Source organism: Silene latifolia, chromosome 5, assembly GCF_048544455.1.
Source record: "Silene latifolia isolate original U9 population chromosome 5, ASM4854445v1, whole genome shotgun sequence".
Classification (NCBI taxonomy): Eukaryota; Viridiplantae; Streptophyta; class Magnoliopsida; order Caryophyllales; family Caryophyllaceae; genus Silene; species Silene latifolia.
In genome coordinates, this window is record NC_133530.1 from 31,538,757 (window position 1) to 31,555,839 (window position 17,083).

A 17,083-nucleotide genomic window follows, 5' to 3' on the forward strand; every position below is an offset into this window, starting at 1 on the left:
TGTCCCCTCTCTATTGATAGTTTATCATCTTTTTCTGCCTTTATTGCTCTTTTCTCTGCTTCTCTTCCTTTAAACCTTTTAGTTTAGAAAACCAATTTAAACACCCCACATTTTGTGACCAAATTGACGGACTCTTACAGATATCTTGCCTCCCTGAGGATATCGACCTGACTTCCCTAGCTATATAGTTAGTTTAGTTAGTTATTTTTGATAGGTATACGACAGCCCTGTCAAATTTTGGCGCCGTTGCCGGGGAGGCAATTGCCCTATCTGTCTTTGTTTCGTTTATTTTATCCGTCTCATGGAATTTTTATTCCTTGAGGCAGTTCTTATTTATTTTCTTTCAGTGTTGTGTATACCCAGGTCAGACAGGTTTGAGTTAGTTGCAGCTGATTCTGAGCCAGATAGACTATTTAGGCATAGACTCCGTCTGCAAAGAGAATCACGAAAGGAAGCCTTGAGTACTTTCGAACCAGAGCTTCAGCATTTCCTTTTTACAGAAAATCCATATTTTGAAGAAGATACTTCTAGTTCTGTAAGCCAACCAGTAAAGATGCCGAACATTACTAGTCACTCGGAGCCTAAAGCAACATCAATTCCAAAGGGTTTCAATCTCAAGACTGAGGATGGGAATACATTTGACATCCGTCCTTCCTATATCAATCTGGTGGAGAGAAATCTCTATAGAGATGTGGCAGGTGAAGACCCAAGGAAGCACATGAAGGTCTTTACGGACTACTGTTCTACTATCCCCGCCACAAAGGGGGTAACTCAAGACAAGATTAAGGAGGTTCTGTTCCCTTTTTCTTTGACTGACTCAGCCAGGGAGTGGCTGACTGATTTGGACCGCGCGGCCGCAGGGGTTACTAACTAGGAGACCTTTGCTCTTGCTTTTTACAAGAGATATTTCCCTCCACAGCGCACCAATCAGCTGAGGGCAAAGATCACAAGTTTCAAGCAAGCACCTGATGAAACTTTATATGAAGCGTGGTCCCGTTTCAAGAATTTGGTGAGGTCTATTCCTCACCATGGTTTTGACCCGTGGTTTCTGTCTAACCAGTTATACAATGGGCTGTATGATGATCACAAAGCCATACTTGATGCGTCATCTAACGAAAGATTCCAAGAGAACACTGACGATGATCAGGGATGGGCCCTTATTGAAGAGATGGCGAACCACTATGCTGAGTATGGAAATCCAAGGGATGGTATTAGAACAGTTCATGCAGTCGATAAGCAGGTTGTGGCTCAGCTGGAAGCCTTGAATGCTAGGTTTGATAAGTTGGAGCTGCATTCTGCTGGGGAGCCTCAGACGGTTCATCTGCTTACTAGAGAGGAGACTATTACATGTGAGAGATGTGGGAGCAATGACGGTCACACTGCTGTTGGCTGTCTTACGGCGAAGGAACAGGTCCTTGCTTTTCAACAATACAGGCAAGGAGGGGGTTCCTATTATAACAACCGAGGGGCAGTCCATCCCAACTTGAGGTGGACTAGTCAAAATGTGCTCAATCCTACCCATCCTTCGCAGCAGTAGCAGTCGTATGTCCCTCCACATAAGACTCAACAAGGCTTTCAGAAGCCTCCTTCCTTTTCTACGCCTAATCAAGGTCCATCCTCTTCTGGTGGAGTAAGTGAGCTAGGTGAGTTGAAGACAATGTTGCAGTCTTTGACAAAGTAGTGGCAGCTGAGTGATCAACAAAAAGACGCATCAATCAAGGCACTTGAAACACAAGTTGCCCAGTTAGCCGCGAACCAGTCCGCAAGTAAACCAGGTCATTTACCATCACAAGCTGACAAAAATCCACATGAGACAGTAAATTTAATTAATTTGAGGAGCGGTCGTTCATATGAGGGATCGGACATGTCGAAATCAGACCCGAGGAAGGTAGATATTGCTGATGAACAGTGTTATGGCGAAGAAAAGGAGCTGACGGCAAAGAAAGTGCTCGATAGACTAGTTTCTGGGGGTCGATCGAGTAAAAATGTTGAAGAAAGTACTCGATCGAGTAAAAATTCTACTCGATCGAGTGAGCAGGGAAAAGAAGCTGCTCGATCGAGTGAATTTTCTACTCGACCGAGTGATTTTGTTGAAGAAACTACTCGATCGAATGGTATTTTTGGTCAATCGAGTAGTATGGATAAGGAACAGCTTGATCGAGAGCCTGCCAGTGCTCGATCGAGTGAGAAATCACCTGAAAGACCTCGTTCGAGAGGAAAGAAGCGTCCGAAGGATTTGGAGCTTGATCCGGCTGACACGTTGGAAGAGAGGAACAAGGGACTCGAGATACCCATCACGGTTCCCTTCCCAAGGCGTCTGCAGAGTACTAAAGATAATCAACAATTCGGCAAATTTGCCGAAATCCTGAAAAGCTTGCGGGTTACTGGGCCATTCGCCGAACTGCTGACACAGGTACCCTCTTACCTTAAATTTATGAAAGAAATTTTATCGCGTAAGAGGCACATTAATGATCATGAGACGGTAGCTTTGACCGAGGTAGGGACAACCCTAGTTCAGAATAAGTTACCTCCTAAACTGTCAGACCCGGGTAGTTTTTCAATTCCGTGTCATATTGGTACCCATTTGATTGATAACGCGTTATGCAATCTTGGCGCTAGCGTGAGTGTCTTACCGCTGTCTCTGGCTAAGAGACTTGGTTTAACAAAGTTTAATTGCACAAACATGACTGTTCAGATGGCCGACCGTAGCATATCACGACCACTAGGTGTAATAGAAGACATACCTGTTAAGATCGGGAGGTTCTTTATCCCCGTTGACTTTGTTGTACTTGACATCCCCGAAGATGCCCATACCCCTATCATTTTAGGGAGACCATTTTTATTTACTGCCCGTGCAGTAATAGACATCGGGGGCAAGACATTGACCTTTCAGGTTGGGGACGAGGAGCTGATATTCCATCAGTCTAAGTTCCGGAGGGCTCCCATGCAAGCTCAGCCTTGCAATTCCCTCTCTTCTATTAACCCTATTATTGACACTCCAAATGAAAATTTGGAGCATTGTGCTGCTATTGTGACCCTTCCGCCTCAGGTTGAGAGCAAAAAGGAGGAAAGTTCTTTTGTTTTCCTTGTTGCAGGTACAGATGAAAATAATGCAGGAGCTGTCAAGGGGTGTTGTGCAATTAATGTCAGTCAAGGTGGGAATGACAGTGTTAAAGCTGGTGAGAAAGGAGCAAGGATGAGAAAAGTTCGCGCATATGTGAATGTCAACTATTTTCCTCCTAATGATTCAAGTCCAAGCTCATGGAAACTGAAGAGGACAATCAATGTTGCTGAGATGACGTCCTCCAGTCAGGAGCCCTCCGAGGGGCTACTGAATTGCCTTGGGAAGTGAGCGGGGAAATGCCCCATGTACCAACTTGTAAAAACAATTTTTAAATTTTCCGTTGAACTTTATTTATTTCTTTTAATTAGGACAATTAGAATTTAGACAATTTTTAGCGTAGATTAGAGACTATAGACTGTTACTTTGCATATTTGGTATTTTGGGATACTTTTGCGAGTGTTTCTATGCAGGTTTGGGGAATTTTACGCAAATTCAAAGGAATAAAGGCGAATTCAAGAGCTTACACGAGGAAAAGAGCTCGATCGATTACTTTTTATACTCGATCGTGTGAAATGTGTTCGATCGAGTGATTCCGTATTACTCGATCGAGTAAAGCTGAAAAGGGGAGTTCTCGATCGAGTAAATTTTTACTCGATCGAGCAGATGAATCCAAAAAAGTCCTCGATCGAGCAGTTCTAAACCACTCGATCGAGTGAAATGGAAAAAGACACGCAGGGAGTCTTCTTTAACTCCTTCCTTTTTCATTGTTATTTCATTTAACCCCCAATTTTCTCGACACCCTTCCCTTTTGCGATCAAAAACACCCCAAATATCTCATATTTCTTGCCCATTTGCCAAATCCGTCACCTACATTTTGTTACCTGCTAATTAATCGTCAAAAGTCCTCTACTTTCCCTCTGATTTTCGCTATTTTACTCGGTCTATTGGGGATTTTAGGGTTTGCGGTTTTTCGATCAAAAAATCGCCATTTCTGCTTGTTGTTTGTCGATTAATTGCAATTTGTAGGTTCATTCTAATCAAGTAAGTATTTCCTTCACCTCTTTGCATTTTAATTTCACTAATTTCGCATTTTTATGAGGTGAATTAGGATTAGGGTTCGAAATCCCTTATTTAGTCGAGTTTTTCGACTTTGACTGTACTTGTTTGCCCTATTTAGCTTACTTGATGCTTAATCCCGTATCCTCATTGATATTTACTTGCCTAGTCGCGAATTTTGCGCAAAATTCGCGATTAAGGGTGATTTTCAGTCGAAATTTTCGACTGTCATCTGGTTTTCGTGCTGTCATATGCTTAATTTACTTCAGTTGTTGCTTAATTGCTGCTATTGATGCCTGCTACCCCGCCCCTATCGCTGTTTATCCGCTGTAATTCGAGTTTTTGAGGAAAGTTGGGAATTTTTGTGCTGTAAGTCAAAAATTTCGACTGTTTAGGGGAGTTTTCTGTTGTTTTCAGGCTGATTACCATGCTATTTTCATGCTTTTTCTTATCAAATTCCCTTGCCCTTTTAATTCAGGATGGATTCTAGCTCTCTGCCTTCCACTGGTTCGACTTCTAGTCCATCCTTGCCTGAGACGGTGGTCCATGCTGTCACCACCGCCTCCACTTCTGTTAGTACCACAGCCCCTGTGTTCTTAGTCTCTGCTGGTACAGTTTTTACACCTGCTAGCACTGCTGCTAGCCCTATTTCGGCTGCCACTTCAGTCATAGCCACCACCACTGCTAGCATTGCTGCTAGTCTTTCTTCCTCAGTGGTGGTCACAACAACCACAGCCTCTACTTCAGCCACGGTGAGCACACCCGTGGCGGACTCATCAGCAGTTGCAGCTGCTTTTCGGGCGGCTCTAGTTCCTCGCACCATCACTGGACGGGCTTCTACCTCAGGTTCTAGAGGCCGGGGCCGAGGTCGTGGACGTGCTCGTGCTACGCCAGCTCCTTGTACTTCTACTTTTGTTGCTCCTTCTGGCACGGTCACTGTCCGAGGGGACGACTCCCTCGACTCCCACCCTGAGTTCCCGCAGGTAATTTTCGTTAACGGTGTACATTGTAAGAGGTTTTATCACTTAGTTGGCTGTGAGTTTTTCCCTACCCGGTTCTTATACCGACCGGCACTTGAGAGACTCGGCTTCTACGAGTCAGTTTGTGAGCTTTTACGGGGCACGGGGATGACCGGACTCATCACTATGAGTGGCCACACCTTTCTGGAGCTGAGTCTTGAGTTCCTCAGCTCCTTCACCTTCTCCTCCGTGGCACACGACGCTGCCCCCACTAGTCCTTTTGTGTCATTCCAGTTGTTCAACCGGACCTTTTCGATGACTTTGGAGGAGTTTGGTACCAGACTCGACCTTTCCTTTACGGGCGACACTACTGCCCCGAGGAAGGTCATTCCTCAGCTTTGGCGGACCTTGGCCCAGACCACCTTTCCCGAGCGAAAGCTCGCACAGGTCCACCTCCCCCCTGCCCGTTACTTTCTTAGACTGATGGGGAGCACCATTTTTGGCCGTAGGGAGCCAAACAACATCAACAACAATGAGCTCTCCATCTTAGGCGGTTACCTGAACATTGACTGCGAGGGTCCATTTACCCTCAACATTGCCTATCTGACCGCCCAGTACTTCCAGGCCCAGGGGGAGAAGGTCACGGGATCTATTATCTGCGGTGGCATAGCCACCATTCTTGCCCGTTCCCTTTTCCCTGTCTGGCCTCGTGACTTACCGTACCTCCCGGGAGAGAGGTATCTGAGCCTAGATGCCATGCATTCTCAGCATTGGCTGACCACAGACTTCCGGACTTGGAAGATAGACGGTTCCTTGTCTGTGGACTTATCTTGCACCACTCTCCCCCGTCTAGCCTCTTTGCCTACTGTCACACGGGGCACCCAACTCCTACACCTACCCCGATCCCTACCTCCACTCCTACTCCTGCACCCGCCGACCAGACACAGACACAGCCGGTCCTACCGGCTAATTTTGTACCTTCACCACCCTTTGAGGCATCCTCGGTCATAGACCAAGGGCGTCGTGACGGTTTGTTAGTTGAGCTTGCAGAGAGACAGGCTCGTATAGAGCGGGACTTAGCTTTGACTTTGTTCCCTCTATACGAGTACCACTTGAGTCGACACCGTCCGATCCCAGAGGGTTGGCCACACCCTTCCTTTTACCGGTACCCAGCTGAGGGGTACCCAGAGTCTGCTGAGGAGGAGGAGGAGAAGGAGGACGAGGGCCCGACGGCGGCGGCGGAGAGAGCTCGAGCTGAGCAGAGGAGGAGGAGAGAGCACGAGGTAGACCAGGACTTCAGGGTGACGGTGGAGGACGTGTATGACAGCGACGAGGAGGCTGACGAGTAGCTACTGGTCTACTCACTTCCCCAGTTTTCTGGCTGGTTTGGGGAAGTTCGTGTTTTGTATGTACATCTCACTCTTTTATTTTTGTCTCCTATTTATTTTATTTTTCATTCTTTATTGGTTGTATATTCCCGTTTCCCTGTATATATCTGCTGGTGTATGCTGGAGGACAACGAGGGCGTTGTCCGTTTTGGTTTGGGGAGGGTATTGCATCCTTTTGAGTCTGCATTTGCATTTGTTTTGCATTCACATTTGTTTATTTCAGCTTGCATTGTTTTTTTTTTTATTTCATTAAAAATAAAAAAACCAAAAAAATTAGAAAATTTCAAAAAAAAAATTCAAACATTTTCACGTTTATTTTTGCATATAGGTTGAGTCGGAACGGTAGATTTCCGTGATGAAACTGCGCTATAACTTGTCATTTTTACTTGAGCCTTGCACTTCTGTTGATAGTTATTAGCTTTGTCATACGCATAGTCTACGAGTTTCTGTTCAAATATAGTCGATTTGTTTAGACTTGACCTGATAAATTGGCAACCTACTTTACAATTTCTGAGGTTTAGAGCCCATAACTGGTGACATTCATGACCAGTTCATTAGGAATTGAGAGTAGTACTCCTTGCATAGCATGTCCATCATTTTTGCACTTTTATGACATTCGATTTCTTTTCAAATGCACACATTCGGGTTTGTGGTCGGTGTCACATGCAGGGAGGTGCTTGCAAATTTTCCCTTTTCCTTATATTCTTCACCCATTTAGCTCCACTTAAGCTAAAACTTGCCTTTTTGACCCATTAGTTACATCCCAAACTGAGCCTGCCTAGTCAAGCTAGTTTAGTATGTCTTTTGTGGTATGATTTTCCGTTTGCAGTTTGGCCCGTGTTTATATGATTGGAGTTGGTGGAAATTAGAGGAAGGTGAAAAGAGAAAAGAAAAAGAAGAAAAAAAAAAAAAAAAAAAGAAAGTTGTGTTTCACGTGAAAGAAAGAAAGAAAAAAAAAAAGAAGTTTGAAAATAATTGATTTGTTTAAGTCAATTCATTTAGACGGTGTTAAAAAAGGAAAGTTTGTGAGCGTCTAACTCCTCCATTCTTATTCCATATTTTTGAGGAGATTGTGTATGAGATTAGTGAGATTTCTGCCAAATGAAGGGCATTTGTACTTTATTTTTCTGTCAGTTGAGATTCGGATGGTTTATATGGTCCTGTTAGGAACTAGCTTGACGCTTTTACCTCCACATTACCATAACTTGTTTTACCTTTTCTCACCTGAACCTCACTATTCCCATATTATTTGTAAGCCCTCGGCTGTGACGGACATTATTGGTTGGAGTGTGTGCATTAGTACTTGAATCGTCTTTCATTTTTGTTGCATGCATGCTATGTAGGTCGCAGTTAGGTGAGTGACTGTTCTTCCTTTTCTCTTTTACATATAACATTCACCCTTTGCTTCATGAGAGAAGAGTGACCACGGGAGAGTCCGATTTTGTTGGTCTTGCAAGGTCGATAGGTTGGCTATATTTCTAAACATCTTATAACTCGTTTGCGTATTGACTACTTAGCTATGACTGTTAATTTTCGTTGCATTAAATTGGTTCAAGTAGACAAGTTAAGCTAGCTCTGAGTTTTCATTTCCGTTCCATTAGTTGCATTTTAGTTTACTCGACGACGAGTAAAGGTTCGGTTTGGGGAGATTTGATACGTGCAATTTGTATAGTCTTTTTAGCCTATTTTAGCACGTATTTATATGCACTTTCATACTGTTTATATTGCATTTTGCCCCCGAATTGGCTACTTTGGTTCGTTTTGTAGAAATGAACGCGAAAGTAGTGGAATCGTACCATTTTTCGTCCTTTTTGCATGCATTTTGAGGAGACGGGATTTTTCGGAGTGAGTTTCTGCATTGGGATGCATGGAGGCACGGTTTACGAGGCAGTTGGGTACGAGATTAGGCTGATTTGAAGGAAGAATACTCGATCGAGTGGTTTTATTACTCGATCGAGTGGTTTTTATTGCCTGGGTTGATCGATCGAGTGGATTATTACTCGATCAAGAAGTGCTGGAAAGTGGGATTACTCGATCGAGTAACATTTATGTTCGATCGAGTAACTTATCTGGAGTTTTACTCGATCGAGTGGTTTCAAACTACTCGATCGAGTGGTTTAGGCTTTCGTGGGCTTTAATTAGCCCGTGAACTTGTTTTAGCTTTTGAACTTAGTTTATTTTCTATTTAAACGCAACTTTACTAGGTCATTAGCATCTAATCTTTCATCTAATTCATTATCTATCATTTTTCCAAGACTGCGTTGCTTTCATCCTTCACTGTAACTTTGCTTTCGCGATTATTTTGCTCGGATTTTGTCGTTCTTTACGCCGGATTCTTGCGATTGTAATCTATTTCTCCTTTCTTAATAATAATCTCTCTTTCATTTACTTTAATTACTTGTTTTGCTTCATTTAATTTCTGCCCTAATTACCTTTTTATGCAAATTAATTATCGTTTTAACATGTTGAATGCTGGTTATTTATCTGCTGTTAGTTTTGATAGTATTAATAGCGATATGAGTAGATAAACTTGTTTCATGTTGGGATTAGGGGATCAACGGTAGAAATGTGACGATGTAGTGAATAAGTTAGATGAATTAATTGTGAGATTCTGTCACCATAACAATATAACTCTATTTACCGACTTAGTTGAGTGCACGCTTCTGAGTCACCTTTTTAATCTGGTTAAATTTAATCCTGGATCGGAAGATAGGACTAAATAGACCTGCTATGAACAGTAGACTACCCTGACGAGGACGAAAGTTAAGTTAGTGGAAGTTTAGGATAGAAAGTGGACCGGAAGGACCTTTCCATATCCGTCTCGCAGTAATTTATCTAAGTTGTTTACAGTTGAGTCACTGGACTACCGTAGTGAACCGAAATCCTGACATGTCCCCTCTCTATTGATAGTTTATCATCTTTTTCTGCCTTTATTGCTCTTTTCTCTGCTTCTCTTCCTTTAAACCTTTTAGTTTAGAAAACCAATTTAAACACCCCCCCCCCCATTTTGTGACCAAATAGACGGACTCTTACAGATATCTTGCCTCCCTGAGGAGATCGACCTGACTTCCCTAGCTATATAGTTAGTTTAGTTAGTTATTTTTGATAGGTATACGACAGCCCTGTCAATCATCGGGTGTTTGTTGGAATCTCAGCAGATACTGGGTATCTACAGTGATGTTCTTGGGTTGTTTAGTAAATTGTTGATTAAATTATGACCGTACCTTGTGCAGAGGCAAAATGAGCATTTTTTGTTGGTATGACATCAAATGAGGTTAATAATTTGGTGGGTTTTCTTTATCTTCGTGTACAATTGCCTCTACAAAGGGAATTTTGCCCAATTGATGATCTTGCGCCAGCTACATCAATTGCGATTTAGATGGTTTGTGGAGATACTGTTGTCATGGCATTGATAATTAGGATGGTTGTGGGATTATATTCATGGTGGCCATGGGGATAGATATAGGAGGTCCGTAAGTTGGGGTAGCGGTTGTTGTGGTGATGATTGTGGTTGGACGATAGCAGTTGTGGTGATTGACTGATTGGTGAGGGAGGAGGGTTCAGCGAATGAGATTGGGTCTTGTGATGGTAAAATAATATAATTAAGGAGTAAATTAGATTCTACTCCCTTTTAAAATCAACTTTTTTAAAATTATTCCCTTTTAAAATTCTTTTTGAAAATTAATCTCTTAAGTTGCATTTTTTTGCTAAAATTACCCCCTCAAGTTGCATTTTTACTAAAATTACTATCTTAAGTTGCATTTTTTCCTAAAATTGCTTCAAAACTCACAATTTTAAAAGAGAGTAATTTTAAAAAAGTTGATTTCAAAAGGGAGTAAAATCTAATTTACTCATAATTAAGGGAGTGGTCAGTTAGATAACTCAAAAAAAAAGAAGAAAAAAAAAGTAAGTTAACCTGTTTAACAGGTAGCGAGTTACTCGGATTATTATGAGAAGAGGGAAGCAATACTATGGTTTATTGTGAGTTAAAATGAAGTTCAGATTATTATGAGAAGATGGGTAATAGTTTGGATTATTCTTATCAATTAACCCTAAATTATAATACAATTAAAATTTAAGGTGAGCAATTGAACAATGCCGAAATGTTCAGAAACGGTAATTTAAAATGATGAACATTAACACCACTTTCTTTAAGCGAGAAATCGAAGTTATCAAAATGAAGGTTTCATATTTTCAAATGTTTATACCTAATATTGAAATTAGTATGTATTTTAAAGCAGTTTTGAAATTTTAACAGTGTAATTGTTTTAATAAAAGGAAATAAACATTTTCAAAATACCTTTGGCAAATAATTACCTTATGGCATAATAATATAGAATTATTAGGTACAAAACTAGCTTAAGAGTTAAGATAGTTTATTTTCAACATTTTCTGGGAAATTCAAAACTTGTTGAAATCATTTAAAAAATATTCAAAAAGATTTACGGTATGTGCCACCCGACAAACCGCGATGTTACTTAAAGATATTGAAATCTAGTATTTCAATACTGAAATCTAGTATTTCAATAGTGTTTCTTTACTTAATTAATGAAACTGATAACCAGTCTTACTCAAATGGACTAATTTGCCTGTAATAAAACTAAATATTTGAAAAACTAATAGTCGACGTGTCATGATATGGTTGGTGGTGTATGAAAAAGTCACGATATATTAAATTTTTCCTTAATTTACTAGAATTTTGCCACGATTTTTTTAGTATTTTCCTAAATCTCTTGTTAAGTTTATTATAATTTTTTCACGATTTTTTCCCCCGTATTTCTATTCTTTTTCTTCTTTTGGTATACACAATTTTTCTCGAACTAGGCCTATAAATTATAAACATTTCCTTGTGTGTATATATATCAATCAATCAATCAATCAATCAATCAATATTATATATTAAATCCAGAAATCAAGGGATTTTAATGTAATTAAAGAAAGTTATACAAATTAATTATACTATATAGATTTAAATCAATAGCACTGTGTGATGAACCCAATTAAGAGATCTCATTGCAAATACTATATAGTTTGGGTTAAATTAAATTATATAGAAGTTTGGTAATTTTTCTAAACATCGTCAATTTCCTTAAAATAAAATAATTAATTAAGATGTTCAACTTCAAGAAGACTAAAATAAATAAAATGCGATAATTTTCCTAAATATTTATAGAAGACTAGAAGATGGTCAATTTCCTTAAAATAAAATAATTAATTAGTATAAACATGCACACTTATGGTATTAATTATTATCATCATAAAATTATATAATAAATTTAAAATCTATGCAATTTATTAAACTTTATAGTTTGTTAGATGTATAGAGATGTTAATTATTTAAAAAAAAAAATATAATAAGTAGGTTATAAATAATTCAAGTTAGATTCCATAATATATAATATTGCATAATTCTTTCGATTTGATATAATGCATGTATGTAATATATTTATATAAAGATATAATCCTCTTAATATTGCATGTCTAAGTTGTAAAAATAATTTCGTCAGTAAAGAAAAGAATTGTAGTAACATTGGATGTAGTTATATGATAGTAATCACTCATTTGAATAGTAAAAGTAACAATATTATCAACGAGATTAGTGAGAATGGTAGAAACAACAACGAAAGTAGTGAAATAATCAATATTAATGCGGCAATAGTGAACGTAACAATAATTACGGCGGGAGTAGTGAAATTATCAATATTAATGCGGCAGTAGTGATAGTAACAATAATTACGGCGGGAGTAGTGAAAGTAACAATGATTACGGGCAAATAGTGAAATGTTATTAATATTGTTTCATTAATAAGAGTAAAATATTAATAGCGGGAGTAGTGAATTTGTCTCAAAATTTATTTCATCGTAATTTTAGGATGGATATAAAAAAATATATTAATGATAAATTTATTAGTTATCCAATTTTAAGTAATTTTATCTAATGGAAAAAATAATTTAATGGTAAGTAGGGGTAACTCGGGCGAAGCCGGGCACCAATACTAGTATATACAAAAACTGATGGAATATCTTACATCATACCTAAATCATTTAGTATGATTTTTTATAGTATTTATTTTTTGTCAAAATTTTTATACTTTAACTCTTAAGAAATAATGTGAAAGATCTTTTAAATATGGGAGAGACTCACATCACAACTTTCCCGGATTATAGTATAGACCATCGTTATAGTTTGTCGAAACCCGTGCATACAACAGATATTCCATCTTGGGGGTGATACTAACAGTAGAGATTAGCTTCACGTAACATTGGCATGTCTAGTATGCTTCCAATAGTTCCATGTAGCTAAACCTCTTTATTATAACGAATTCTTGTTTAAGACGGGAGTATCCGTTTAAGTTTAAAACGGGTCAAATTCTATCAATAAGACAAAAATAGAACGCATAGAAAACAGCAAAATATGTGTCCGATATGTGAAAGTGGGATGAGATTTGACCCGTTCTAATGCTAGGACGGATATATTATCTTGTAGAAGACTAACAGATTCATTACAACATCTTCATATAATTCAGGTGCTTGTATTTCTAGCAATGTTGTAAGGATCGAGATTCTAATTTGTATCGATGGAGTTGGTAGAATTGATTCCTTGAAAACACCTATTTTTTAAAGCCATATTCAAGATGCCTATGGTCCTAACCAAAAGTAAAAGAAATACTGCCAGTAATTCAAATTCATCTCAAGACAATATAAAGCAACAAAAAATAGTCATTCAAGATGAAAGTGCAAGCTAACAGTGATATTAGTTACAATGTATTTACTCAAATTCAATGAAAATTTGAATAAACAAATATTGTGTAATAATTATAAACGTTTCTTTAAAAAATAAAGCCAATATGTGGTTATCAGATAGAATGTCAAAGACAATAAAACGAAAACAGATTCCATTTGCAACTTGGATGTAAGTTAAAAGACAATATATAAATCTTGGAATATAAAAGGTGAAATAAATCGAAGAGAATTCAACATCATCTTCATTTTAATACTATGAAGCCACTTTTATAGAGTTCTACATTGTATTATCTTTTCTTTACAACGGTTCATCTTTTATACTACTCAAAAGTTCATCTTTTTATTACAATACCCATAGACTTTTAGGAGCAATAAACATCAAACTAAAATACATTACGGGTAAGAGACATTAGACACCACAATAAATATGGGAATTAGATGATTGGATTTTGAAAAGCTAAAAAAACAGACCTTCGATCATGTTATCATACTTAACAATTAGATGACATTTAGGCTCTAAAAAAAGCATAAACCATAAATCATGAAGTTATAAGGATCATTTTGCCTTAAATGTGTGTGACCAAGAAAGGAACAAAATAGAAGATGGATTACCTCGTTTAGTTTGAAAATTTTGTGGTGGTATGATAGAGTTCAGAGAAAATATAAAGATATTATTTGCATACATTCTCTACATGCCCCCGCAAGACGGACGGCGGAACGGAAAGTACGATCTTGGATAGTAAGATAAGAAGACGAGGGCGAGTATAGCAGTGGGAGGCAGTGTTGCGATACCAATGAAGTGGGGTAGAGCTGGTGCAGTCTCGAGATGGCTGCCACGATGGATGGTTTTTGGTCAGAGCGTCAAGGAAAAACGTGCTAGCGGAGTAGTGAGCAAAGGCGGTGTTGCGGTGATTGCTTGGGTCTGAGCCATGGCTCGAATTGGGTTTGTTGTGGGTTTGATATGATGAGAATAATGGATTAAAAGTAGTGTGCGGAATAAGTATGTATGTAATTGAATCAGTAGAATATTGAAAATTTCGGATATGATATAGAGGGTTGGTTAGAAAATTTTGGCAGATTGGGTTTTGCCGCGATTTGAAACTATTGTCAAAAGGGGTTGCCAAGAAAGTGAAGGTGTATGAGGTAAGAAATCAGGAAAGGTGGAGACAGGTTGTAAAGAGATTGACTAGTTTTTTTGTTTTTATAGAAAATATGGTGAGAAAAAGGAAAGGTAATAGTGATGTCAAAAACAAAGTGTAAGATGAACATAAAGCAAAAGTTTGTATAGGCGGCACAAAGGGTGGCCAAGTTTAGAGAGTGGTGGTCGAGACAGTTGTGAACTTGTGACTATAATATTGGTGTGGGTGTTGATGATGGTGTGCTATAAGATTTGTGGTGGGTAGGGTAATGTATAATTCTGGAGATGACATAGTAGTGTTAAGAATGGTTTAAGCATAAATTGGGTGTGGTTTTGGAGAAGTATGTAGGGTTTCTGTTAGAGATCAGTGAAAGGTTCTATCAAACAGAAAATCAAACGAGCAAGAAAGCAAAAGTCAAAACCCTTGCTTTGAGATTTGGCAAGACTAAAAATCAGGGATGAAGTTGTCCTTTTACGTGAACAACTGCAAAAATAGATGGGTTATTTTTGGTTGTGATGATGATTTGTACGAAGAGGGTTGTAGTTTTGATGACTTTAGATGGTGGATGTAAGGTGGTGCCTAGGTTTCGGTGGCCGTGAGCGGGGTTGTTGCTTTAATGGTAGTGGTCATAAATTTCAAAGTGGTGACCAAAGTATAGATGAAATATAGATGGTGGGTCGGAATACGTTAGATGCAATTCTGGGGGTTTTAGCAGCGGAAGAGAAGGGAGGTTGTAGGTAGAACTAGGGTTTTTGGGTGGGTGGTTTGGCCTAAGGATCTACTATGAGGTGTTACCCTCTATCAAGAGCACGAGGCTCTGATACCATGATAGAGTTCAGAGAAAATATAAGAGAACGGTTTTTTATCATTGAGAATTGCATACCTTACATTAATGATAATTGTACATATATATATACTAATATACCAAGTGCTAAACTAACCTAATTGTCATGATCTAGCCGTAATACAAGCAAGTAAATAAGGAAGAGATAATTACAATAATATAATTTCTATAACTAAAAGATAGACTAAATATTCTATTCTAAGATATTATTTGCATACATTCTCTACAAGGTACACTACAAAAATCTCGTAGTATATAAAGATGAGCAATATTTTAAATATTTTTCCGAAATCCAAATTGAACAAAAATCATGGAAAATATTTTGGGGAACAACCGTATCAGTGCGGAGCGATATCAAGTGAGTGGGCTTATATTTTTGAATCATAGATAAACAATTGTTGTAAGCTATTCAGTATCATTTAGGGCGCTTGTGTTCAATTGCAGAGCTCCTAAGATAATACTTAGTATATAGTCACAAAAAGATTTCAAGCGAATAAATATAGGGAAAAAAGGAAATGCTCGTAAATGGTTTTAGGCGCTATTTGGTAAACAGCATATTGGCCAATTTTTAGCATATTCAAGGGTTTTAGCATGTTTGACCCCCTGAAATCTCCCTGGCGACTCTCCAACGCACGGGGTTCCTTCATCAGCGGGCCTCCCCGTTGTTACATGTTCCTTGGCCCAAATCGTTAGGCGGATTTCACTTGGGCCAATTCCCTATTAGGCCAATAAGAAGATTTTGGCCCAAACACCAATCTTGATTCTTGATGGTTTATTTTCGCCACAAATTCTCATTTAAAACGGATTAATCTGTCGTTTAAAAAGATCTTTCACAAAAAGTGAGTTAGTGGGAAATAACTGAAAGGGTAAATGGTAGAGGGAAAACAAGCTGAAGACGATAACAAGCAAGATAGATTGCATTTTCGCTGGATAATTGGTCTTCTGTGTGGTTAAAGATTCTATAACTCATCAAGTTAAAAGCAATCTTAGGTGATATTTATGGAGAGCATTAGTTAGTATTTTATATTAAATCATAGGTATTTTTAGCGATAAATAAAAAAGAAAGTCTAAATAAATTGAATTCAAATACAGCAATGAGAAGTGTGTGTGTATATTTGAATCATTTCTCTAATTTACTTAATCTTTTTAAATTAAAGATAAATAATGATCGAGATAAAAATTGGATATTTAGTCTATAATATCGATCTAGTCTTTTTCCATTTTCAAAAGTTTACTCGGTTATTTTCCAGTTGTACCCCTCTTTTTTTATTAGGAGCATTTGCTTAAGCAAAGATTTACACCATTACATATACTTCTATGTAGCTATGTAAGTAACAAGAAAATTCGAGTTAGATTTAATAACTTCGCCACGAAAACATCAAGATTGTATGGATGATATTATGATAAATATCATAGTGAACATTTTAAACATAAAACAAATGTTCGTGTTACAAATACAATGCATCAAGATGGAACTTTTGGAAAAATTAACAAAATACAATAGAGATGGGTCAAAGAATGAAATTAACAAATTACTTCTTTAGTTTTATTTATACCTTCATTTTACATTATCATGATTATGAATAGTTTACTTATCGATGACTATGATAACTAAGATAAAGTTACTAATTTTCTCGAAAAAAGAAAAAAAATCAAATTACTAAAATGTGAAATTCTTGATGTGACTTTACTAAAGAAAATCTAGATTTTGCGTGTTGGACTGGGGAGACGATTGCGTGTTGGACTGGGGACAACGGGTAAAAACAACAGGATAAGGTTAAAACTTAAATACCGTCATAATCGTATGATCGTTTAAGTAACGGTAACTTTTCAGTTTTCACCCCATTGTCCCCATGATTCCCAATCGCTTCCACCACACACCTTTCTTTT

General features: G+C 38.2%; 1 non-coding gene across 1 annotated transcript; it reads right to left on the reverse strand.

Annotated features, from left to right (window-relative positions):
- Positions 1–929: 929 nt before the first annotated feature.
- On the reverse strand, positions 930–1,035 carry LOC141658323 (small nucleolar RNA R71). The gene has a single exon (XR_012549215.1). It is a non-coding gene; the product is annotated as a small nucleolar RNA R71 (small nucleolar RNA).
- Positions 1,036–17,083: the final 16,048 nt, after the last annotated feature.